Source organism: Erythrolamprus reginae, chromosome 1, assembly GCF_031021105.1.
Source record: "Erythrolamprus reginae isolate rEryReg1 chromosome 1, rEryReg1.hap1, whole genome shotgun sequence".
NCBI lineage: Eukaryota > Metazoa > Chordata > Lepidosauria > Squamata > Dipsadidae > Erythrolamprus > Erythrolamprus reginae.
The window spans coordinates 130,084,070-130,108,438 of record NC_091950.1 but is presented as its reverse complement, the minus strand read 5'-3'; the positions used below and the strand labels follow the sequence as shown (position 1 = coordinate 130,108,438).

Genomic DNA, 24,369 nt, shown 5'->3' with positions numbered 1-24,369 from the left:
CCTTGATTCTCAAGGGCCTTCAGTGCCACTGATCACAGTTCCTTTCTGGACTGGCCCAGAGGGTTGGGATTAGAAAGTTGATTTTTCTTTTCCTGGGGGTGACATTCTAGTTGGTGTTGAGTGCTTCTTTCTAGCATGGCTCAGGGCTCTATGCTCCCTGCTTCTCTTTTGACATCTAAATAAAAGCATTGAGGAAGGCCATGGAATGGTGTATGTCAGGAAGGCACACCAGGGACTCTCAGTTCTCATTTGAAGGACAAATGGCAGCTTTGTCCAGGATGGCTTTTGGACAACTTTATCTAGTGTGCCAATTCTACTCATTCCTTAACTGGATGGACCTGCTTGCAATCACTCATGCTCTAGTCATCTCTTGGCAGGCCCTCAGGAAAGCACTTTTTCAACATGCCTCGAGGGGAGGATAATTGGAACTTCTTTCTGAATGGTTATGAATCCAATTCCTTGGATTTTAATTATTTGGCTTGTTTTTCATAGATTACTAGGAGTTGAAATGCTGCAGCTGAGCAATCATATACATTCTTAGATTAGATTAGATTAGTAGAGTTGGAAGTGACCTTGTAGGTCATCCAACCCACCCACCCTCGCTCAATCAGGAGTCCCTACACCATTTCAGACGAATGGCCATCCAATCTCCTCTTGAAAGTCTCAAGTGTTGGAGCTCTCACAACCATTGCAGGCAAGCTGTTCTACTGGTTGATCGAATAAATAATAAATAAAACTAAACGAATAAATGTAGATGTTTGGCAATTTTGAAATCATTCCTGAATTAACTATGGAGGTGTCACTTTGAGCCAATAATTTTCTTTCAGGTCCCTTTACCTTCCACTTAGATGTAGGGTAAAGTGCATGCCAAATAAAAATATTAAGCCTTCCATTTTTTTCCCAGTTTTGATTTTGTGGCCCTGCTGTACACCTATAAGAGATTCAAGACATCTTTGGTGCAGCTTCTAAGAATCCACTCATATTTCTTTTCAGTTTAGCACATTTTGGATTTCAATCTTCGAAATGTTTACTGCGGTCATTCCAAGTATTTGCTTGTTTCACTTCTAAATTGCCAGCTGGAAATCTGTTGAACTAAATGTTTTTAGCATTGAAACTTAGACTTATATACCACTTCACAGTGCTTTACAGCCCTCTATAAGCAATTTACAGAGAGTCAGCATATTGCCCCCAAAAATCTGGATCCTCATTTTACCAACCTTGGAAGGATGAAAGGCTGAGTCAACTTTGAGCTTACTAAGAGTCAATTCTGCCAAACTGCTGGCAGCCAGTGATCAGCAGAAATAGCTTGCAGTACTGCACTCTAACCACTGCGCCACCGAGACTCCTGTTGTTTTTTGACTTCTGTTTGTTAACTTTTCTGTGACTGTGTGAGACCTATTTGTAAGATAGGTGTGTTCCCCATTTCTCCCCCATTCCCCAGGTCTGCTCTGAATTCTTTACACATATCTGAATAGAGACATTTTCATAACTGATCACAGCTGTGTATGTATGTATGTATATAGAGGTGGGATTCTCATATTTTACCTACCAATTTTCTCAGCAGGTGCGCACTTTCTTTGGTCTTCCATGCATGCACTTTGCTCATGCTCTCAGCTTGAAAACGTGGCTAAATAGGATGGCATAGCACTGGGGCAGCAGGTCGCTACTACCGGTTCACCCAAACCAGTCTGAACCTGCTGAATACCACAGCAGGCACACACACACATATATGTATACACACATCTAGATAATTTACCGATTCTCAAGCTGAAAGGTAACTACAATAAAGCCAGAAACTCCAGATATTAACAAGCCTTTAATTTAACCTAATGCCAAATTTTAAGGAGCCATGCTGTTCTACTTTACGTCAACTGTATATCTCTAGCTTCAAGAAAGCAGGGAGTCAGAGAGGGAATAGCTTCTGAGATGGAAAAGTGATTTGCAATCTGTGAGCCAAATGTAGACCCAGCTGTTCAGCTTTGAGAGAAGAGTGAGTTATGAAGAAACTGGATCCTAGTGTCATTGGAGCTGAATGGCTAAGGTAAAATTGGATTCCCCCACTAATTTTTGCCGTTGTCATTAGGCTAGATGGAAAGAAGAACGAAATACATCTGTTACAAGTACATTATGTGCAACAGATGAGAGTCTCTCTTAAAAAAACCCATTATGGTTCTTTGTGCAATGGGTGGTGAGAAAGCAGTTTTAACTTCACTGATTAGTGTCACAACGTGGGAAGAATGGAACTGATGTTAAATTAAGAAGAGATAAGATAAAGGTGTTAATCTTTGCCTCTCCTATAAGAACAGCCAATGAAATAGTAAGCTGATCACAATTGAAAGTAACCTTTGTGGAGGATTTTTGATTTGCAAAATAAAAGATTAATCCGCTGATCTCCTTAAAAAACCCACAACCAGTCTCACCAGCAATTTCTAGAGTACCATTTCTCAACCTTAGTAACTTTTAAGATGTATGATTTCCATGTGCTGTTGGAGAAGTCTGTGAGTGAAAGCCTACAAAGTTGCTGAGATTGAAGCAGAAGTGAAATGCTCCTGGTTCATTTGTGCCTGTTGGTTGTTGGAGAGCCAATTGTGAAAGCAGCACGAGGCTCCACCTACCTGCCCGGACACCACCATTTAGGTTCTTTTACCCTCTGCAAATGCACACTCCGCAGTCTGCATTGGTTGCCGATCAACTTCCGGTCACAATTCAAAGTGTTGGTTATGACCTTTAAAGCCCTTCATGGCACTGGACCACAATATCTCCGAGACCGCCTGCTGCCGCATGAATCCCAGCGACCGATTAGGTCCCACAGAGTGGGCCTTCTACGGGTCCCGTCAACTAAACAATGTCAGTTGGCGGGCCCCAGGGGAAGGGCCTTCTCTGTGGCAGCCCTGGCCCTCTGGAACCAACTCCCCCCGGAGATTAGAACTGCCCCTACTCTCCTTGCCTTTCGTAAGCTCCTTAAGACCCACCTTTGTCGTCAGGCATGGGGGAACTGAGACATCTCCCCTGGGCATATACAATTTATGAATGGTATGTTTGTATGTATGTGTGTTTAGAAAATGGGGTTTTTAAATATTTTTAAACAGTAATTTAGATTTGTTGTAAATTGTTTTCAGTTTGTTGTGAGCCGCCCTGGGTCTGCGGAGAGGGACGGCATACAAATCTAAATAATAAATAAATAAATAAAGTGTTTTGTGCATGTGCAAAGGGTAAAAGAACCCAAATGGCAGCACCTGGGAGGATGGGTAGAGACTTGCACTGCCTTTGCGACCGGCTCTCCGACGATCGACAGGCACTAGCAAACCGGTAGCATTTCACCCTTGGGTTGAAGTGCATTGCTCTAGAGCAGAGGAAGGCAAAGTTGGCTCGTCTATGACTTGTGGACTTCAACTCCCAGAATTCCTGAGCCAGTCATGCTCAGGAATTCTGGGAATTCTTGGGAATTCTGGGAGTTGAAGTCCACATGTCATAGAAGAGCCAACTTTGCCTACCCCTGCTCTAGAGCCATAGGGAAAAAAACCAACCACATGGCTCAAAGAAGCTGAAAAACCATCCAATGTGAAAGTGAGTGTCTGGCCCCCTGAGAGAAAGACCTTGCTCCAGGCAGAAATCAGGTGCTTCTGGCAGCTGCGAGGATAGAAAATAGCTCTTCTGCTTCTATGCTGCTTGTTCAGCACCAAGTGATGAGAAGAACAGAAAGAAGCTCCCAGCATAAACTTAAGCCACACAGTGGATGCCCTAGCCACTACAGGTTGCTATAGATTATAACAAGTTTCCATTGTCCAAAAATCAGACAATGAGAACCAACAGATTCCGCTTTTCTATCACATAGATATTCTGATAGGAATACATTGGAAAAGAACCATGTGAAATTCTTGGGCTTAAAGCATTACATGGTTACCAATAAAAGGAATTAATTATTTGTAGTTCAGAGTTGAAATAAGATTCGTTTTCTTGCAAATGTTTTATTATCCTAACTAGGTAACATATTCAACACTGATGATGTTACCTAGTTAGGGTAATGAAATGTTTGCAAGAAAACAAGCAAACTCAAAGAGCATAAAGGACCTCTCATTACATGGATCTTAGACACTGAAATGAGATTTGGTTTCAGTAGGCTTGGCTTTAAGCTTCCTTGGCTATTGAAGGATAGAACAACTATATTTTGATAAAGCACCTTGATCTCCTTCTTTCTCCATCCTTAACTAGGCAACAGATGTATGATCAATGTATCTCCTTCCCATACAATGGTTTATGTTCGATTGGGTATGTGTGTGAAAATATAAGAGTCATAGACCAGTGGCAACATTTTGTAAGCAGAAGTTCTACTTCCAGAGATTCTGCCCTCTCTTTACTTCCTGAACCAAAACCAGTTTCTTCCCAGCAAGAAATTCAGAAATCTTACTAGCGAGATTTATTAATAGGAAAATAACGATGATTCAAAAATTCCAGAAAATGAGTTCTTTTAGGGTGAATATTAACAATAGAATCACAGGGTTGAAGGATCTTGAAAGTGTTGAGTTTAACCTTTAACCAGGCAGGCATGCTCAGGCCATCCCAGTCAAAAGCATGTCCTATATTTGTTTAAAAGCTTCTAATGATAGAATATCCAGAACTCCAGAGGGCTGGCTAATCCACTGTTTAATAGCTTTCATAGTCAAGATATGGGTCTTTATTTCTTGTTTAGATCTTTTTTTGTTGGCTGTCATTTTATCTTCAGCACTATGGACAATATATTGATATTCTCTTCCCTGTGACAGCTTTTCAAGTATTGTTAAAACTGCTATAGCACCTCCAATTCCCCTTTTCTTTAGGTTAAACATACTCAGTAACTTCAATAATGCCTCATAGAATTTATCTTCGGCCCCTCGCCTTCATCATTCTTCTCTGCATTCTTTACTCAGCATCCTTTACATCAGTGGTCCCCAACGTTTTTTCCACCAGGGACCAGTTTCAGCAAGACAATTTTTCTATGGCCCAGTGGGGGCGGAAAGGGGCGTGGTTGGGGGTGGGATTAAGCATGGGGGTGCTGGTCCTCCCCGCCCCTCTTTCCCGCCATCGTCCTGTGGCCGGCAGAACCTGCCTCCCAAGCCCTCTTGCCCAGTGGGAGCTAAGCGCTGGAGAGAGGGGGTCAGGCTGGCCCTCCTGCCTCCCCCCAGCCAAAAATGCAAAAGCGCCCCGCGGCAGAAGCCAAAAGAGGCTTGAGCCTCTCGGTCCTTCCCGCCCCTCTGTCCCATCCATCGTCCTGTGGCCGGCAGAACCTGCCTCCCGAGGCCTCTTGCCCGGCGGGAGGCGAAGCGCTGGAGGGAGGGGGTGGCAGCATGAGGGCCGGCAGCTGCTGACTCCACGGACCGGTGCAACATGCCCCGCGGCCCGGTACTGGTCCGCGGCCCGGTGGTTGGGGACCCCTGCTTTACATCATCAATGAAATTTGATGCAGTATTTCTGACCAGTACGGACTAAGCTATTTCCCATGATTTTAATATGTTGATGCAATCCAATATTGCATTGGTTTCTTTGTGAACAACAACACACTACTGGTTCACACTTAATTTGTGGTCTACTAGGATTCCAGATCCTCATCACAAAAACAACTGCTAAATTGTTGTCCTAAATATGTAAACCTTACCTTTCTCTCTAGTGAACAACATTTTACTGGATAGGTTCCAATGTCGAAATCTGTCGAGATTTTGATATTGAGACCAGATCCTTATCACAAAAACAACTGCTAAATTAGGTACTATTATCCTAAATGTGTAAATCTGTTGTTTTTTTCTTAAGAACATTACCTTTCTCTCTAGTGAACAACATTTTACTGGATAGGTTCCAATGTCGAAATAAGATATTTTTAAAAAAACTTGGAGTCCATTTCCTGAATTTTTGGCCATCTGTTGAAGAAGTGGGTTTGCAGTGGGATCATCCTTCCAACTTTATCAAGAAAAAACGTTATCAAATGCCACACTGTAGTGGTGGTATATTAGATTCATAGCTTCCATGTGGTCCATTGATATAGTTACTCGTCATTACAATTTGTCTGACATTTTAAGAAAACCATGCTGGCTTCTTCTAGTAATCACTTTTACCTTTCAAAATGCATGCAAGCCTACTGCTTGAGATTCAGCAGTTCAGCCTTCTCTCTGTTGTCCTTCAATATCTTGTCATCAGGTAGCTGACATTTCTTTGGATTTCCTCTTACTCTGCATATACCAAAGAATCCCTTTATGTTATTTTTGGCTTCATTGCAAGTCTTGATTTATTCCAAACCCTAGGTTTGCTTAAAGGTTTGAGTTATTTGCTGATATTTTGCTTCTTGTTAAATATCCTTCTTACCATTTTTAAAACATGTCCTTTAAAAAAAAAATGAGAACATTCTTTGTAACCACACTAGTCTCAACAGGTCTCCCATCTTTCTGTTTGGACCTTAATGGTCTTTTTCTTTCAGCCTTCCTGAACTGTTTTTCATTTCAGGATATCGATCTATTATGGACTCCTTCATATATTTTTCTCCTTAACTTAGTCAACTCAGCTTTCATTAAATTAGTATTCATCACCTAGAACACCAAACTCACTAGTCACTCTCTCCCAAGTTTCTTACATTTCTTCAACTTATTTTTTTTCCTTACTAGAAAACATTAACTCAGGAATTTCAGAAAAAAGATGATGCACTGGAAAGGGGGCTCATCTAAAAATAAAAACGAGGTCTCTGCATCTTTGGGTTGGTTTCAGAATGGTTGCTTGAACCCTTATCCTTTTATCTGGCTAAAGCAGGGGTAGGCAAAGTTGGCTCTTCTATGACTTGTGGACTTCAACTCCCAGAATTCCTGGGCCAATTATGCTATCTCAGGAATTCTGGGAGTTGAAGTCCACAAATCAAAGAAGAGCCATCTCTGCCTACCCCTGGGCTAAAGCAATTGTTGATACTGGCAAAGTGCTACTTGTGTCAGTGCCATCCAGGAATGTGTATTATTCCGCAGTATGAATGTTGTACCGAGGCAGATGGGATTGGAAGTAGCCAATGGTACAGATAAAACTGAATTAGATAGTCCGGTGATATACCTTGATATATGACAGCTTTCAAAGCAATTCTTCCTACCACATGTACTCAGTAGGAATGCATGTCAGCTCCTAAGTGTTGCACGCATAGTAATTAATGCATGCTTTTACTCCGCTTGCTACACCTGTGACTAAAGGCTTTTAACAGTTTACAACAGAAAGCATTTTAAATGTGAGTATGGACAATTGCTAGCATAGAAATTAAATAGGTAAATCAAATATAATTCATGGTGAGAATTGACAGTTAAAAGGCTCCATCAAAAGATGGTTTTGAGGGCCAGCTTTAAAGCTAATAATGAGATTAGGCCGGCTTAACGTCAGAGGGAGTTCATTCTTAAGAGCAGAGGAAGAATTTGACTCTTCACCAGATGAACTCATAGCAATTTTAGGTAAAACTTGATGATCTTATTAATAGCGAAGATTTTTCTGAATGGAGGCCTAGATCTGAAATATAGAGAGCCTTAAAGATAATGACCGGGTACTTTTGTTTGGAAATTAATTGGTAGTTTTGACACCAAATGTGGGAAAGCATCTCTAGAAAGAGTGCAGAGACGAGCAACTAAGATGATTGGAGGACTATAGGCTAAAACATATGAAGAACAGTTGCAGGAACTGGGTTTGTCTAGTTCAGTGTTTCCCAACCTTGGCAAATTTAAGATATTTGGACTTCAACTCCTAGAATTCCACAGCCAGCGAATGGTGGCTGGGGAATTCTGGGAGTTGAAGTCCAGATATCTTCAAGTTGCCAAGGTTGGGAAACACTGGTCTAGTTTAATGAAAAGAAGGACTAGGGGAGACGTGATAGCAGTGTTCCAATATCTCAGGGGTTGCCACAAAGAAGAAGGAGTGAAGCTATTCTCCAAGCACCTGATGGTAGGACAAGGAACAATGGGTGGAAACTAATCAAGGAGAGAAGCAACCTAGAACTAAGGAGAAATAGAACAATTAATCCTTGGAACAGCTTGCCTCCAGAAGTTGTGAATGCTCCAACGCTGGAAGTTTTAAAGATGTTGGATAACCATTTGTCAGAAGCGGTATAGGGTTTTCGGCCTAAGTAGGGGGCTGGACTATAAGACCTCCAATGTCCCTTCCAACTGTTCTGTTCTGATCTGATCTGTTCTGTTCTATTCCTAATATTCAGGAAAGAAGTCATAGCCTGGGCATTTCCACTGAAGGACCATACTATCTGTCCGTCCATTGTTCTGGAGGGAGAAACTTTAACTCCCTCAGAAAGGGTCTGCAATCTGGGAGTCCTCCTGGACCCATAGTTGAGCCTTGACCACAATGTCTCAGATGTGGCTAGGGAGACCTGGTACACCAGTTGCGGCTCTATCTGGATCAGGAGGCTCTCTGTATGGTCACTCATGCCCTCATCACCTCATGTCTTGATTATTGCAATGCGCTCTATATGGGGCTACCCTTGAAGAGTGTTAGGAGATTGCAGTCATTCCAAAACACAGCTGTGCGAGCTGTTGTGGGTGTACCTAGGTACACCCACATAACACCAACACTCCACATGCTGCACTGGCTACCAATTGGTCTCTGGTCACAATTCAAGATGTTGGTTATCACCTATAAAGCCTACATGACCTAGGACCAGGCTATTTACGGGACTGTCTCCTGCCATATACCTCCCAGAGACCAATCAGATCCCACAGGGTTAGCCTTCTCTGGGTCCCATCGACAAAGCAGTGCCAGTTGGTGGGCCCATGGGTCTGTGGCAACCCCGGCCCTTTGGAACCAACTATGCTCCAGTGTCCTTACTGCTCCCACCTTATTGGCCTTCTGAAAAGCCTGAAGACCCCGCTCTGCCAACAGGCCTGGGGGCCGTGAGACTCAACATCTTAATTCCAGTTGAATTATGGTTTGATTGTATGTGTGAGTGGATGACTGTATTGTTAGTCTAAGGGTTTTTACAGTTGATTGGTTGTTTAGTTTAAACGCGGTTGTATTTCTTAATATTTGACTTTTTAAATTGTATTCTTTTATTGTTGTAAGCCACCCTGAGTCCCATGGGATTGGGCGGCATATAACACAAACAAACAAACAAACAAACAAACAAACAAACAATAGCCAAACAAAGCTATTTTAATTGTGGAGGTAGAGGTCCCCATCCCACGTCAATCATTAAATGCAATTCTTTATTTATTAAATGCAATAAAGAAAAAGAATAATCAAAGACAGCATAATCTCTGGGAAAATGTATTCATACCAATGATTGATCATGCTATTATATTTTTAGCTGAAGAAGAAAAGTTGTTTCAAGGCTACTACCTTCATAGGCTAATAATTGTAGTATCTAATCCTATGTTCTGATAAATAGGCTGCTTTCTTCGATCATGAAAGAATACATGATAGTCACAATTAGCATTTGCATTAATAAATTCTTCTCATGCCACTGGGCCATTGCCTTGGGACATATATTTTAATTACAAGTATGTGATGCCATTTTGACTTATGTGTTGTTGTTTTTTCCTCTTTGCAACCAGCTTGGAAACCTGAGGCAATACTTCACGCAACGCTGATGTTTCCCTGGCTATAAGGGAGCTATAGTGAAAGGATTTCTTCCCTCCTGGCTCAAACTGCTTTAAAACCAGCTATTGATTTCTTCACCGACAGAAGCATTTCTCCAAGCTGACTTCATTTGAACTTCGACTTGGCATCCATTCAAAAAGCAATAATGAATTTGAAACCCTTTCTAGATCAGATTTTTATTCTGAGAAATCTAACTTGTGGGCTGTATTGAGCTTTTCTCAAATTTGGTTTTGAACTGAATTTCCAGCCTTGACTAGGGGAAAAAGGTGAAACTTTTCCTCCCTCCTATCTTTCTGTTTACATTCTTGGTAAGGAGAGAGGAATATTCAGCCTCAAGATAGTTAGAATAGATTTCTGAGACCCAAGAATGAAAACAAAAGTAAATATAGAAATAACATTGAGGGTTAAACAGTAAAGGTGATGCTAAGGATTCTTGTAATATTCAAGCTTATCGAATGGCAAGAGATACCAGAATGTCTATTCTTGACTATATGATAATGCTTTGCAGGTGGGAACATTATTTCTTAGTACCATTTTAATACCACAAAATTTTGGTGCCACTCTAGTTAAATACTGCCCTTAATATTTTTTTTGAATGAAGATTTCTAAAATGGCCTTTGTGGTGAAACTTTGTTTTAGTTATGGTTACCTGGCTAAACTGCACTTCAAGAAATACCTTCTCCCAAAGTGCCTATCCTAACCACAAAATAAAATCCATCTTGCTTTGCTTATTTTTTTTCTTTTTCTAATGGCTGATTCACGTGAACAAACTCAAACCTTTATTCTCTTCATATCTACACTACTCTCAGACGTAGATATTGAAACTGGAACACTGCGATGTTTCTTGAAATATTTTTTGACGGAAAAAAAAGGCTGAAGAGTAAATGCAGGACATTATCTTGAGCATGAGTGGAGATCTAATGTACCATTTGACCTTTATCTCCCTTGTCTAAATAATTCTTGCCTTGAAGGAAACACGGGGCAATTGAGGTGCAGTTTTTATGGTGGTGCATTTAACAAGAAGCCAGTTAAATTACAGGACAATCCTTCACCTGCTTCCCTGACAGCTGCTGATACCTTTTGACTTATTTGAATAGATCCATTCCTGGAAATATAAATGCATCTCTTTGCCTCTCTATTACAAATAGTATTTGCCACCCTGTAAGATTTTTTTTTTAAAAAAGACCATTATATATTGCTTCTCCTAAGATTTGCATTTAAAAAACAGTTCTTTTCTGTATCTCTCATTTTTTGCTTTCATCTGTTAAATTTTTGTGTGATCTGGTCTGTTTCCTAACAATTTAATAAAAATTCTGTGAATCATAAATGAGTCCTGTAATGTCAGTTATACCAAGTCCAAACATGAGGGGCTGTGGTTTAATTGGTTTATTGAATTTAAAAAATGAGATTGAATTGCTTGGCATACCAAACCTAAATCATGATTTACAAATAATTGGGTTTACAAATAATCATATAACATGCTAATACAGAAATCAAATTAATCATAGTATGGGTGGGTCACCATGTCTTATTAAGTCATTATCTTCAAATCTTTGACAATTCTCAGTTTGCTCAATTGTGAATTTGAAGTAAATTCCAAATTACTGTAAAGATGTTTATTAGGGGCAAGAAACCTTGCATGCTTAACCCGGGGACTACCTCTATTATATTTTATACATGTATGCATACGGAGTTGAGCTTGAGGTGTCTGCTGGAGCCGGCGGTGTCTGCCAGAGCTGGCAGTGGGTGAGTGGCTGGGTGTGGGGTGGGGAGGCCTTGGCAGAGCTGAGGGGGAAGCGGAAGGCTCACTGTGCTCTACCTCGGTGGCTTTTCTTTTCTGGACAGGATGAGGGGAAGCAAGGCGGGCATCTCCTTTCTTCTCCGGATCCCAGATCCTAACTTTTGGTTTCTCTCTCTCTCTTTCTCTCTCTCTCTCTGTATGTGCAGAATAGAATAGAATATAATGTTTGTGGCGGGGAGAGAGAGAGATATTTTGTCGCTTTACTTCGCGGATTTTTGTTTATTGCGGATGGTCCTGGAACGTAACACCCGCAATAAACGAGGGATCACTGTAATGATTTTCAATCTACATGGAAAGAGGCAATCTCACCCCTGGACTTCTTTGCAGCATAGTATATGGTCAGGCCAAAGTATTAATTAAACTGTGCAGCAAGCACAGAGTGCCAATTGAAATCCACCCTTGAATTGTCATGCAATCTGCTGAGCTGTCCTTGAAGGCTGATACAGGGAGGTTCCCGACCTAGAGAGACAATGCCCTTGTGACTCTGGACACACAGATACAACAGAACATATGCTTCTCCAGTGCCTGCACTATGGAAACATTTGTAGTAACCTCATCTTCCCGTTTCTGCAAAAATGCCCAAGGCATACAGGACACTTCTATATCTTCTTGCTGCTTTGAAATACCAGCCTTGCTCCAACATACAGGGTTGCTAGTATCTGTACAGCAGCATTTATAATTCATCAGACGATGACTTATGCCATAAACTAGACTTAATGAGCACCTATTACATCATATTAGAGCACTCTATGATTTGATAGTCTTCCATATATTAATCTTTTATGCTCCCTTATAATCTCTAATGCTCTTGTCCCTTCTTTCAGATATTTATAGACTTTTATACATGATTTCTGTTTTACTGTCTTCTGCTTTTCCATTTTTGTACATTTTTTAGCCTCTAGTACGTTTTTTAATTGAATGTACAACATCCTATGTTAGTTTTGGTTGTAGTAAAGATTTGATTTGAGCTGAATGCCCTCAGTGCTGTATCTCAGTCATGGCCTTTCTCTAAAATATGAAAGGACAAGGGGCCAGTGCATTTTTAATGTTTCTTGTTACAATAAAAATGAAAATTAAAGCACACTTTTTTGTAGCCAATGGCAAATGAAAGATGTAAGAGAGAAGTTACGGTAATTCAATTTTGTTGCTGGTATTGGTGAACCCTCAGAGACATACATTTCAAGGAGAAGCTATAAATTAAGGAACAATAGCACTAAATGTTTCTGCAGTGTGTAGTTTTTAAGGGCAGGGATTGATACTGCAGCTGCTTAATATTTTTTTAAAAAAATGCAGGAAGCAACTTTTAAAGTCAGGTTGAGCTAGCATTGGAATGCAACTAAATGAGAAGAGTTTTTTTTCATTGACAAATAAATTATTCAAAGATAGACATTCCAGATAAAACTGCTGATAACTAAAACCTGATAGAATCTAAGTTAATTGAAATTTATTAATATACTGTGAAATGATTGGAAGGAGTTGGACCTCCTCCTAGATACTGCGGTGGTTTTTTAGGTCAAAACTTCAGAGAACCAAATGCGTTGCTGTTGCAACTATCACAATAAGCAGAGAATTTGAATTAATTCTCTCTCCTAATTGACTTGTCTTCTAAGAAAATGAGCTGCTGATAGAATAACTGAATATTTGTGAAGGATACATTTTGTGGACTTCAACATTGCCAGATTTTTACATGTCATCCTTTCCTAAGGAAGAAATAACCCCCCACCCCCCAAAAATGGAGTTATCTACAATTTACCCATCCATCCCTAAAGGTACATTCTTGCATGCGTGCATGCACCCATGTACATACATGTAGTCATCAACCTTCAACCACAATTCAGTCCAAAGTTTCTGTGGCTATGTGAGACAGCTGTTAAATGAATTTTGCTGACCTTTCTTGCCATAATTGGTAAGAGAATCACTGCAGTTGTTAAGTCAGCAACACAATTGTTAAGTGAATCTGGCTTTCTCATTGACTTTGCTAGTCAGGTTAGATGATCGTGGGACACTGCAACCGTCATATATACGATGTGTTGCTATGTGCCCAAATTCTGATCATGTGACCATGGGGATGCGACACAGATAAGTGTGAAAAACGGTCATGCATCACTTTTTTCATTGCAGCTGTACCTTTGAATGGTCACTAAATTAACTGTTGTAAATTGTGGGTTGCCTGTACTTGAGAATCCTATTGTTGCAAGCACAATACTTTTTTTCTTTTTAAAAAGAATACTTTGTATTCTTTTAAAATACAATTTGCAATTTGCAATGTGGTATCACCATGACTTTCTTTAAATCTGGATGTACAAAAGAACAGAATGCAATCTTTGAAGCTTAATGGGAGCTTAACATTTTCATGGGACAGATCAGTGAAACACCCCCCCCCCCAATCTTTTGGGCACCAAGGACCAGTTCCATGGAGAGAGTATCTATGGACATTCTCAGCCATCCAAGTCATGGTGGTCCCAAAGGTGCTGTTTCCAAGAGCCAGTTGGATTTTCTGGAAAGTCATGTTGCCTGATTTTGCATGGTGCCAGCATCCCACGGATGCAGCCCAGTTTCTGGCATATAAATACAAACCTTTATTTCTTCCCCTGAAGCACAGCTGATCAGCTCTTCAGCTGTGTTTCGGCTAAATCCTTACACTGAGCATGCACGGAAATGAAATTGTACGAGTGGATACGCATGAACAGAGCAGGTGTGTGCACATGAAACATTGCAATGCAAACTGATGGTGAAGGTAAGTAGAACCCACCTCTGGTGTTGCCCCATTGCAGGCCTTTCCTGATATATTTGTTCAGTAAATCATTGCAGTTGTTAAGTTAGTAACACGGTTGCTAAGAGAATCTGGCTCCCCCTTTGAGTTTGCTTGTTGAAAGCTGACGACATGACCCGGGACACTGCAACTCTCATAAATATGAACCAGTTGCCAAGTATCCAAATTTTGATCATGAGACCAAGAGGATGCTACAATGATTATATTGCAATGATTATGTAAAAAAAGGGGGACATAAGTCACTTTTTAGTACTGCTGTAACTTTGAATGGTAAACTGTTATGAGTTGAGGATTACCTTATTTGAATTTTTAAAAAAGTTATGTAACACCCTTGTCATAGAAATGAAAAAAATATATTTGCTTTGTTTATTCAGATACTCTTGTCTATCTGTTCCACATTCTGCTCTCAGAATGTCTCCAGATATTCAAATTTTGCTGATTTGAGTCTTCCCTGACAGGTTACAAGAAAAGACTTGATGATGGTGTTTTGAAAAAGGAATTTGGTGGAGCAGAAATTCCATTTCATTGCACACCCATTGCTTCCTCAGAAATATAATTGAGCTGATACACTTATATGAACCACAGCACAAAGAAAGAATCAAACTAGCATCTCTGTGACAATATGGGAGTGGTGTAGTTGGATTAATCTTTTAGACTGGATGACATGATAGGCCTCTTTCAAGTTTGGTTGTTTTAAGCAAGGCACTTAGACACTTAGACAGTATATACTGCCCCATAGTGCTTTGAGTGGTTTGCAATGTCTGCATATTGCCTTAACAATCTGGGTCCTCATTTTACTGAACTCAGAAGAATGGAAGGCTGAGTCATCCTTAATCTGGCCAGAATCAAACTCCAGGCTGTTCTGGTCCAGCTGAGCTGCTCCAATAATGCTCTTTTTACAAGCTTGGATTTTCAAAATAACAGTTCCTTATTTTTTTCTTCCACACTGGAATTTATCAATGTTACGTGTACAATATGCTAAGTACTATACATTCCAATCTCACAGGCTGACTTTACAAAGTTATAAATCCTCTCTAATGAGCAGATTGCTGACTTCTAGCATCTCCTTATCTCTGGGTCAGGTTCAAGCTAATTTCAAACAATTTTATCATGCAATGTTAAAAAAACTTACTACACTGAGAATGGCAGACATCCATCTTTTCTTCTTCAGTTTGCACAAAAACGTCCAACATCTCCGGATGTGACGTATTAATAAATTTATATATTCTGAAATAGAAGATTCAAAACTTTTTCCCCACAGTCTCCTCCTTTCTTTTTGCTAACCTCCTAAATCTGGCATCTAACCAAGGACTATTAACAACAGCCCCTCCCCCCGTTTTCTGAGGAAGAACTGCTTGTCATGCTAACATCTGATTGATTTTTTGCTATGCTCTCATCTCTACTACTTTCTCCCACTTCTCCTAAATACAGGATACATTACAACTTCTGTCTCTTGGCCCTCCTCTGAATCTGACATTTGCAGAGGCTGACAGCGAACACTCAGAACACAGGCTATGTGCAGAGTTTACCTGCAATACTGCATTTAACCATTACATCAGGAATAAACTGGAACTCAATTCTTGTTTCTATAAAGTTTCACAAAATCATTTCCTCCCCCCCCTTGAACACTAATAAGATGCACCAAGAAATGGAACACATGAAATCAGATGTGTGAATTGGCCTACTCTTTTCCTATACAGTAGTACCTCGTCATACGAACCCCTTGTCATACGAACTTTTTGAGATACAAACCTGGGGTTCGGAAATTTTTGCCTCTTCTTACAGACTTTTTTCACCTTATGAACCCGCTGGCGCGAACGCCAAACCCGGAAGTTCGGCAAAAGTCTGGGTTTAGGTGGCTGTTGAGAAGCGCCGCCGCCTGGCTGTCACCTTCCAAAACAGCTGGGGGACTTCTCAACATTCTCCTGAATGCCGAAACCAGAAGTTCGACAAAGGTTCGGGTTTGGGGTTCGGGAGGCCACCGAGAAGCGCTGCCGCCCAGCTGTCACCTTCACAGAAGAGCCGCAGAGCTGTTGGCCGGTCAGGAGGCTCAAACGGAGGTGGGGAATCCCAATAAGGAATTCCATGGGCAGAGCTTTGACGTCACGGAGACATCCTTCCTGGCCGGCTGAAACATGGACTCCAGGAGGGATGTCTTCGTGATGTCAAAGCTCCGCCCATGGAATTCCCTATTGGGATTCCCCACCTCCGTTTAAGCCTCCCGACCGGTCAACAGCTCCACAACTCTTCTACAAAGGTGACAGCCGGGCGGCGGCGCTTATCGGAGTTCTCCCGAACCCAAATGCTGAACCCGAACTTTTGCTGAACTTCTGGGTTCGGCATTCGGGAGAATGCCGAGAAGCCCCCCGGCTGTTTTGTAAGGTGACAGCCGGGCGGCGGCGCTTCTCGGTGTTCTCCCGAACCCAAACCCGAACTTTTGCCGAACCTTATACTTGTTTGACAACTAACTAACTAACTAACTAACTAACTAACTAACTAACTAACTAACTAAATAAATAAATAAATAAATAAATAAATGCATACACACATACATACATACATACATACATACATACATACATACATACAATGGCTACCCGGACTGCCTTGAAAATGACCTTCATGGAAGATACAATATCACTCAGACTGAGACACTTTCACATTTAGCACTGATCTAAAAGCAGCTCAGCAGCTGTGGGCAAGTTTCACTTAATTTCTGGCTCAGTTTCCATCATATAAAGGCCAGTATTTCCATCTGGAGTGTTGAAGTTCTAGAGAGCTTGTAAGAGTCTGTTTCCCCATTGTTTCAACCCATCTTGTTGTGAGCTGCGGAGAATGGTCTGCGGAGAATGGTGGCATACAAATATTATTATTATTATTATTATTATTATTATTATTATTATTATTATCTTCAAGCTTCAACTTTCAAGTGACTGTTTCTTCTTTCTAAGTAGATAGGATCTTTCAAATACAAGAAAGAAGTGGGTTCTTGGAGGCACCTCTGTGTCTACTCTCGCCCATTTAATAACTCTTTATTTTTTTAAGGAAAGAGGTGTTGAGGAACATAACAGTCTAATGTCAAACAATGCATTCTAAAAAAACATTAAGGGTGGGGGGGCAGTGTATTGATAGAGTGGGTTAGGGTTAGGGGAATGAAACATTTTTTTTACTGGAAAGTAGAAATAGTGGAGCTGTGAAATTGCCCTGATTGCAACAATATCAGAAGATGAAATTCAGAATTAGCATTTTTTTAAAAAAAGGCTTCCTGCATTTTGGAGATAATAACAACGCTGGAAAAGGAATAATAAACTTAGCAGAATGTAGAATGTGACAAGAAGAAGCCCGGAAATGATTTCATTGGGATTCACCAGAAAAGGCCAAATGATTATTCCCTGAAACAGCCTCACATAAATATTGCATACACTAGGGGCGATCACTAAGTTAAAAAAACTTGGCGATCACTAAGTTAAAAATTCCCCAAAATTTAAAAATTATACAGAAGTGATTTTTTCGGGATTGACATATTAAGAATATTTCAACATATTTCATGGCTTCATTCATTATTGCAGTGTTTCCCAACCTTGGCAACTTGAAGATATTTGGACTTCAACTCCCAGAATTCCCCAGCCAGCGAATGCTGGCTGGGGAATTCTGGGAGTTGAAGTCCAGATATCTTCAAGTTGCCAAGTTTGGGAAACACTGCATTATTGCAACAGAGACGGAATGTCTCTTGAGATGACATCTTCCTGGAGACCTTAATTTATTAATGTGCTTAAGGCAGTGATGGCGAACCTTTTTCCCCTCAGGTGCCAAAACAGCATGCGTGCAAGCTATCGCACATGTGCGAGTGCCCATATCCATAATTCATGCTTAGGGAGGGCAAAAACTGCTCCCCCACCCCCCAGAGGCCCTCTGGAAGTTGGAAACAGCCTGTTTCCCAATTTCTGGTAAGGCTCATGTTTTGCTCTCCCCAGGCTCCAAAGGCTTCCCTGGAGCCTGGGGAGAGCGAAAATGCCCTGCCCCCCTGGAGGCTCCCTGGAAAAATAAGAAAAATGCCCTCCCAGAGCCTCTGTGTGAGCCAAAAATCAGCTGGCTGGCAGACACATTTATGTTGAAACTGAGCTAGGGCAACGGCTCGAGTGCCAGCAGATATGGCTCAGCATGCCACCTGTGGCACCTGTGCCATAGGTTCGCCATCACTGGCCTAAGGGCTCTCTCCGTTTTTTCACTCCTTTTTACCATGAAGCCACTGAGGTGGTTATCTGTTGGCACAAGATTCAGTACCAACAAAATAACAAAATACTCAGTTATACATTTTGTCCCTAGGCCAAATTATTGATGTGGTGGCAGTATTCTCCCACTGCTTAGAGGCTATTAGAGACTGGATGGGGAGGAAGAGACCCAATTAATAATCAGAATTATTCCAGAGAAATTTCATATTTGACTATGAAGGGACTGCACTATCCCACTCACAGCTGGTCTACAATTGAGGAGTTCTCTCAGATTCACAGGAACTGGTGGCAGCGAAACAGTGAAGGGCTACCAAAAATTTGGGCATGGCCTATGCAGGATGCCCAACATCTTTCAGTGCAAACTGGGTGTCTGGGGTGGAGCTCCATTTTTGATACCCCTCTGCATTCCCATCCCTACAGCTATACCTTACAGAACATCTTGTGCACCGATTTCAACATTTCCTGGATCAGGATTTCCCTAATCTTCTTCCAGTTGGGTTGTTGTAATGTGCTCTGTATAGTACTGGCCTTCAGGAAACACCCAAGAACTACAGAATACGATGGCTTGGGATGTAAAAGACTATAGAAACTGAGTAAATACGTCGATAATGTTTTAAAAAATGGAAAGGAATGAAAGAAAAGGGAAGAAAATACCTCATCTTAACCTTGTGTCCTCTAGCTTCATTGGATTGAGTTGACCAGGACATTTAGCATGCCAGTGCTGTGTTTGCTAATTAGGCTGTTAGGCCTAATTTTAAAATGGTTGTTTTTAATCCAGGTTGTCTGGTTTTGTTTGTTTTTCTTTGTTTTAATTTAATTCTATAGTTGGTAAGCTGCCCAAGAGCCCACTGGATGTTAAATCTAATTGACAATCATAATTATCAATGGAATATTATTACATATCCATAAGAATTAGCTCAGAAATTGATTAAGAAATGTTTATGATTACTAGAATCGATGCTTACTGTATATCCCAGCTAATAATATGGAGAAATTAATTCTATGAAACTAGGACGCAATGAATATAAGGCCTGTGATGCCGAACAAAGAAATAACACATATACAGTATATTTATTTATTTGCTTGAAAGCCTTGAAAGATCAAAACAAAGAGATAACAGCTTGCATGTAGTCTAAGATTTTGCCTTGGGAAGATTCTGACAAATCTTCTGACAAACAAGACAAATACGCATAGCATGTGCCTAGAAAGCAGACAACTCACCTTCCAAGACACCTGGAATCTACCAGATCAATGTTTGTTAACCTTGGCAGCTTTAAAATGAATGGATTTCAACACTGAGAATTATCCAGTTAGCAAGCTAGCTAGGGGATTCTGGGAGTTGATGTCCACCCATCTTAAAGCTACCAAGGTTGAGAAACATTGCATCTGATACCTGCCCTTTAAAATCCATCACCTCTACTAGCTCTCCCCATTGATTAAGAATAATGTGAGCTATCATTTAATGCATCCCAAAGACATTAGTTTTGGATAGACTAATAGACTTATGAATGAATATTGGCCTAGTAAATGAATCATGAATAATATTCTAAATGAACCTTTGAATTTGGTTGATGATATAAAGGCACGTCTACCGTAGAAATGACATAATATATTTTTCGGACTATCAAATGCACCGGTGTATAACAAGCACCAGGATGTCAAAGAGGTAAGTAAGAAAAAATGTTTTTGTCCTCCCCGATTCCAGGAGCACTCTACAAGCATCCCAAAAACCGCTGGGCATCCTGTTTTTTTTTGCAAAAATGGGTCCTTTTTTAAAAAACAAAAAACAAAAACGGGCATTTTTGCCATTGCCAGGCTCCAGGAGGACTCTGGGGGAGTCTCCCAAACCCTCTGTGTACCACATTTGTTGTAAAAAAATGGCCTATTTTCACCTTTTTTTAACAAAATTGGGGTGGGGAGAGAATTTGGGAGGCCTGCAGAGAGCTCCTGAGGGTTGGAGGAAGGCAAAAACACCCCCGATTTTGCAAAAAAATGGCCCTTTTTTCAAAACAGGGGTGTTTTTGCCTTCCCAGTCCCCAGGAGCATGCTGCAGACCTCTCAAACTCTACTTGCACCCCATCTTTCTGAAAAATGGACCCAATTTTTTTGCAAAAATGGGATGCAGGTGTGGAGCTTCGTGAGGCTGTATTCGGTATATAAGATGCACCGACATTTCCATCCTCTTTTCAAGTGGAAAAAGGTACATGTTATTTTCTGAAAAATACAGTAGTTGTTTAGTTGGTTTCGTGAGATCTCTAGAATGTGCATGAAGAGGAAAGCTGTTTTACCAGTAGAAATGAATGAACTCTCAAGCTCAGTGCATTTCCCTTTCACTTGACAGGAGTTTTTCAGGCAGAAATCAACCCTGACCCAACAGCCTGAAGTCTATGGACTTGAAATGGTAGGGATTAAATCAGGAACATTCTACATATAAAGTCTGCTTTTTGTTAGTAAGTTGTGACTCTTCCCTGGGCTATTCTTCTACATGGTACTCTTTAGAACATTTCATTTTTTAAATAATATTTTTTCTGTATTCCCTTAACTTCTCATGACTTTTAAATGACTTTATTTATTTATTTATTTATTCATTTATTTATTTATTTAGATTTGTATGCTGCCCCTCTCCGCAGACTCGGGGCGGCTCACAACAAAGTGAAAAAACAGTTTACAACAAATCTAAATTTCTACTAAAAACATTTTTTAAAAAAAGACTTAAATGTCTTACAGTTATTTTTTATTTCTGATATAGTACTTTATAAGTCTTAGTTCTCCTCAAGTGATTTGAGTACATTTGGCCATAACAATCAGGAATTAAAACAGATAATTACACCAATTATCCCAGTTTCTTTGGGAATCTAAAGCTTGTGAAATGAGCAGTCCAAACAAAGATGCTCCAAACTGTAGCTGAAATGTACCAGAAAATCAGAAAATGCAGAGATGTTACCAGAGATCTACTTGTCGTAAGGGAGAATGGAGGGACAATGCCAGTTTATCAAATTTCAAAGTAAGTCGCTGAGTTGCTGTGCAAAGGGTGGCATAGCAATCTAATAGATAGATAGATAGATAGATAGATAGATAGATAGATAGATAGATAGACAGACAGACAGACAGACAGACAGACAGACAGACAGACAGACAGACAGATAGATAGAAGTATCTATTTTATCATTTCAAATGTTCACGCTTTATTAGATCCAGGAATAAAACTTCTTATCCATCTTACTGAGTAAACTACTGTGACACTCATGTGTGTTTTTGTCATCCATGTTCTCACCAAGATAATCCTCAACATAACATACACGTCTACAAGACACCCCAAAGACTCAAGCACGTAGCAGAACTACCAATCGGAAGATAAGAATAGTAAGAGTCTCGCTATCATCACATAGCAAGGCACCTCAATTTTATATTTGGCTGCCAGTGGTAAATTTTGCTGCCAACTGAAACTTGAATCATGAATACACATGGGAAGCAGGCAATCCATACATAAGGGAAGAGAAGCACAAAACCAAAGCATTTTTCAAGAACAAAACTTAGTCCTTTCCTGTTGGAATGAAGAGTGCATGTCTCCTTTCAGTGTATAGAAATGGACAGAACAGGTGAATGAATTTCTGTTCAATACTGGAAACAAGAAGGCCTTATTTGCTGCCTCTGAAGGCAGCTGATTAATTGAGAAAGTGCAGAATAAGAGACACAGCATGTACCCCAAGATCTTGCCACATTACTTGCTGTTCTTGCAGCAAGTGGTAGGACTGCTCCTAAAAGTGAGCAGTAAGCTAATCATTTTTAACTGAGGCAGGTTCATAGGTATTAATCTTTTAAACAGAAGGTGTTAGAAGGAATTATTTTTGTTCCTTTGAGCAACAAACAATACAATCCTGTAAATATCCCCTTTTCAGCCCAAAGGCCTATAAAAAAAGTACAGAGTGCAGCCATACTATCTCAAACAGATTTTCAGTTGCTTCTTCCAACCCTTAAAATGAAGCCTACAATACTGGATTATTATTGTAATTTTTTTTTTAAAGGGTACTTTTAGAAAGAAGTGGCCCTAAAGGTAGTCAGATGTTCAAGCATTTTGTAAGAAAGATGCTGTCTACCTTCCGATATACAGCCAGGGAGTCAATATGTTATCTCTGCTGCAAGCTTCAAAAGTTTCCTTATACATTTTCTAACTTTTTTTTTTAAGTCCAGCATCCTGATGTAAAAAATCAGGTCTGTCCCTGAACTACTCAAAGTACAAATTCTGTCTCCGGGTCAGAGCAAGTTACCTGGTTCCAATACAAGAGAATATCTGTAACTCGGGGTTGAACTAGGGATCAGGAAGCCTTTGGTGTGGTTTGAGCTTGTTTGTTTGCCTGCAGACGTTTTGTTACCGGACTAGGTAACATCATCAGGGCAAGCAGCCAAGCTCGGAGAGTTGCGTAACATTGGGCAATGCTCTGCCAGCTGGTGACCCAAGCTGAGAAACAAGTTGGTCTACTGTACTTGTTACTCAGCCAGAAACATATTTATTAGGGATTGTCAAAGGACAACATACAAAGGCAAATTACTATCTTATTATACACATTTTAACAGCCACTAGACTATCCTTCCCACAGACATGGAAGGAGGGAAATCTCCTGACAGACAACATGAGGATTGAAAAAATGTTGGCTTGTGCAGAAATGAGTATATTTACTTTAGAATTACAGAACTGTCAAGAGAAAGAATTCTTTACTGTGTGGGAAAAATTCTATAATTGGCTCACCCCCCCCTCCCAACAATAACAAGCAATCTTATAAAGTTGCAAATATTAATATAATTGTAAATAAATAAATTTAATAATAATCATCATCATCATTAATTAGATTTGTATGCCGCCCCTCTCCGAAGACGGACATGAATGCACAAAGATCGTATACCAATGACACAGAAATGTAAAATGTAAATATGTTTATGTGTGTTTACCTTTGTTTCTGCATTTCTCTTTATTATTTTACAAACTGAACAAAATTTAATTAAAAAACCCAAATAGCTATTTTAGTTTGTCTTCTTAAAACTCCACAAGCAACACACACGGATCTCCCATTTGTTGACACAAGGAAAGCATCTGCTTGTGCAGAGTTGAAAAAGAAGGCGATCCGGAGCATCAAGGAACGAATGAGCGGGGCTGCCTGCACGCTAACTCGAGACCCCGAAGTTTCAAACCCTAAGACGGAGCAACTCCTCAACTCTCCCTCTCTCTTAAACGTGTCTTCCCTCCTCCTTCCCGCCTTTAATTCAAGAGGGGAAAAAAGACTGCTTTCTGACAACCGCTCGTTTGCTTTGCTCTGCATTTTACTGTACCTGGACTGCCGGAGGTTTAAAGGCTGCAGCTTGCCGCGCTCCGCTCCGCGGGTTTCAAACCCTGTAGATGCATCCTTGCTTGGACTCCTCCTTTCCAAGCCAGGGAGGGGAGGGGGGAGGCAGACCTGATGCCCAAAATAAAACCTGCCCCCGCAAGCTCTTTATCGAAGGGACTTCCTCCCTTCTCACACAGGCTGGAAGAAAGAGGCCGGCGGAGGGATCGACCCCTCTGAGGCAGCGGCAGGCTCCCCAGCAAGGGGAAACGCGCCAAATCGTGCCTGCGTATGGGGATGGGGAGGGGAAGGAAGGGAATGGACGAACAAGTTACCAAAGAAGACAGGCGCAGGATTTTGCAAAAGCAGAGGCAACGGAGGGGCGCTTATAGCTTAGAGCCGAAGGCCCCCTAGAGGCTGAAAGAGGTAAAACTTCCAGCTGCTGTTGACTCTTGATTTCAAGGGACTGGGAATACAGTACACAGTATTCAGTTTCATGACTTTGGGGGTGATTGGTTCAGCAGTGAAGGGCTACCAAAATTTTTACTACCACACTGTGGGCGTGGCTTATGGAGGACGCCCTGCATTTTCTTTCAACATCTTGAACAGAGTCCTCGGAGAGGGGTGGCATAAGAATAAGAATAGAATAGAACA

General features: G+C 40.8%; 2 protein-coding genes across 5 annotated transcripts in view; one reads left to right on the top strand and one right to left on the bottom strand.

The window, feature by feature from the left end:
• LSP1 (lymphocyte specific protein 1) overlaps positions 1 to 10,918 on the top strand; it is a 130,239-nt gene extending 119,321 nt beyond the window's left edge. For all 4 annotated transcript variants that reach the window (XM_070764968.1, XM_070764977.1, XM_070764985.1 and 1 more), the window contains exon 11: positions 9,546 to 10,918. The gene's annotated coding sequence lies outside the window, so the exon portion shown is untranslated. The remainder of the gene's footprint in view (positions 1 to 9,545) is intronic.
• PRR33 (proline rich 33) overlaps positions 1 to 23,823 on the bottom strand; it is a 31,879-nt gene extending 8,056 nt beyond the window's left edge. Inside the window, exon 1 of the mRNA XM_070764954.1 lies at positions 23,723 to 23,823. The gene's annotated coding sequence lies outside the window, so the exon portion shown is untranslated. The remainder of the gene's footprint in view (positions 1 to 23,722) is intronic.
• Positions 23,824 to 24,369: the final 546 nt, after the last annotated feature.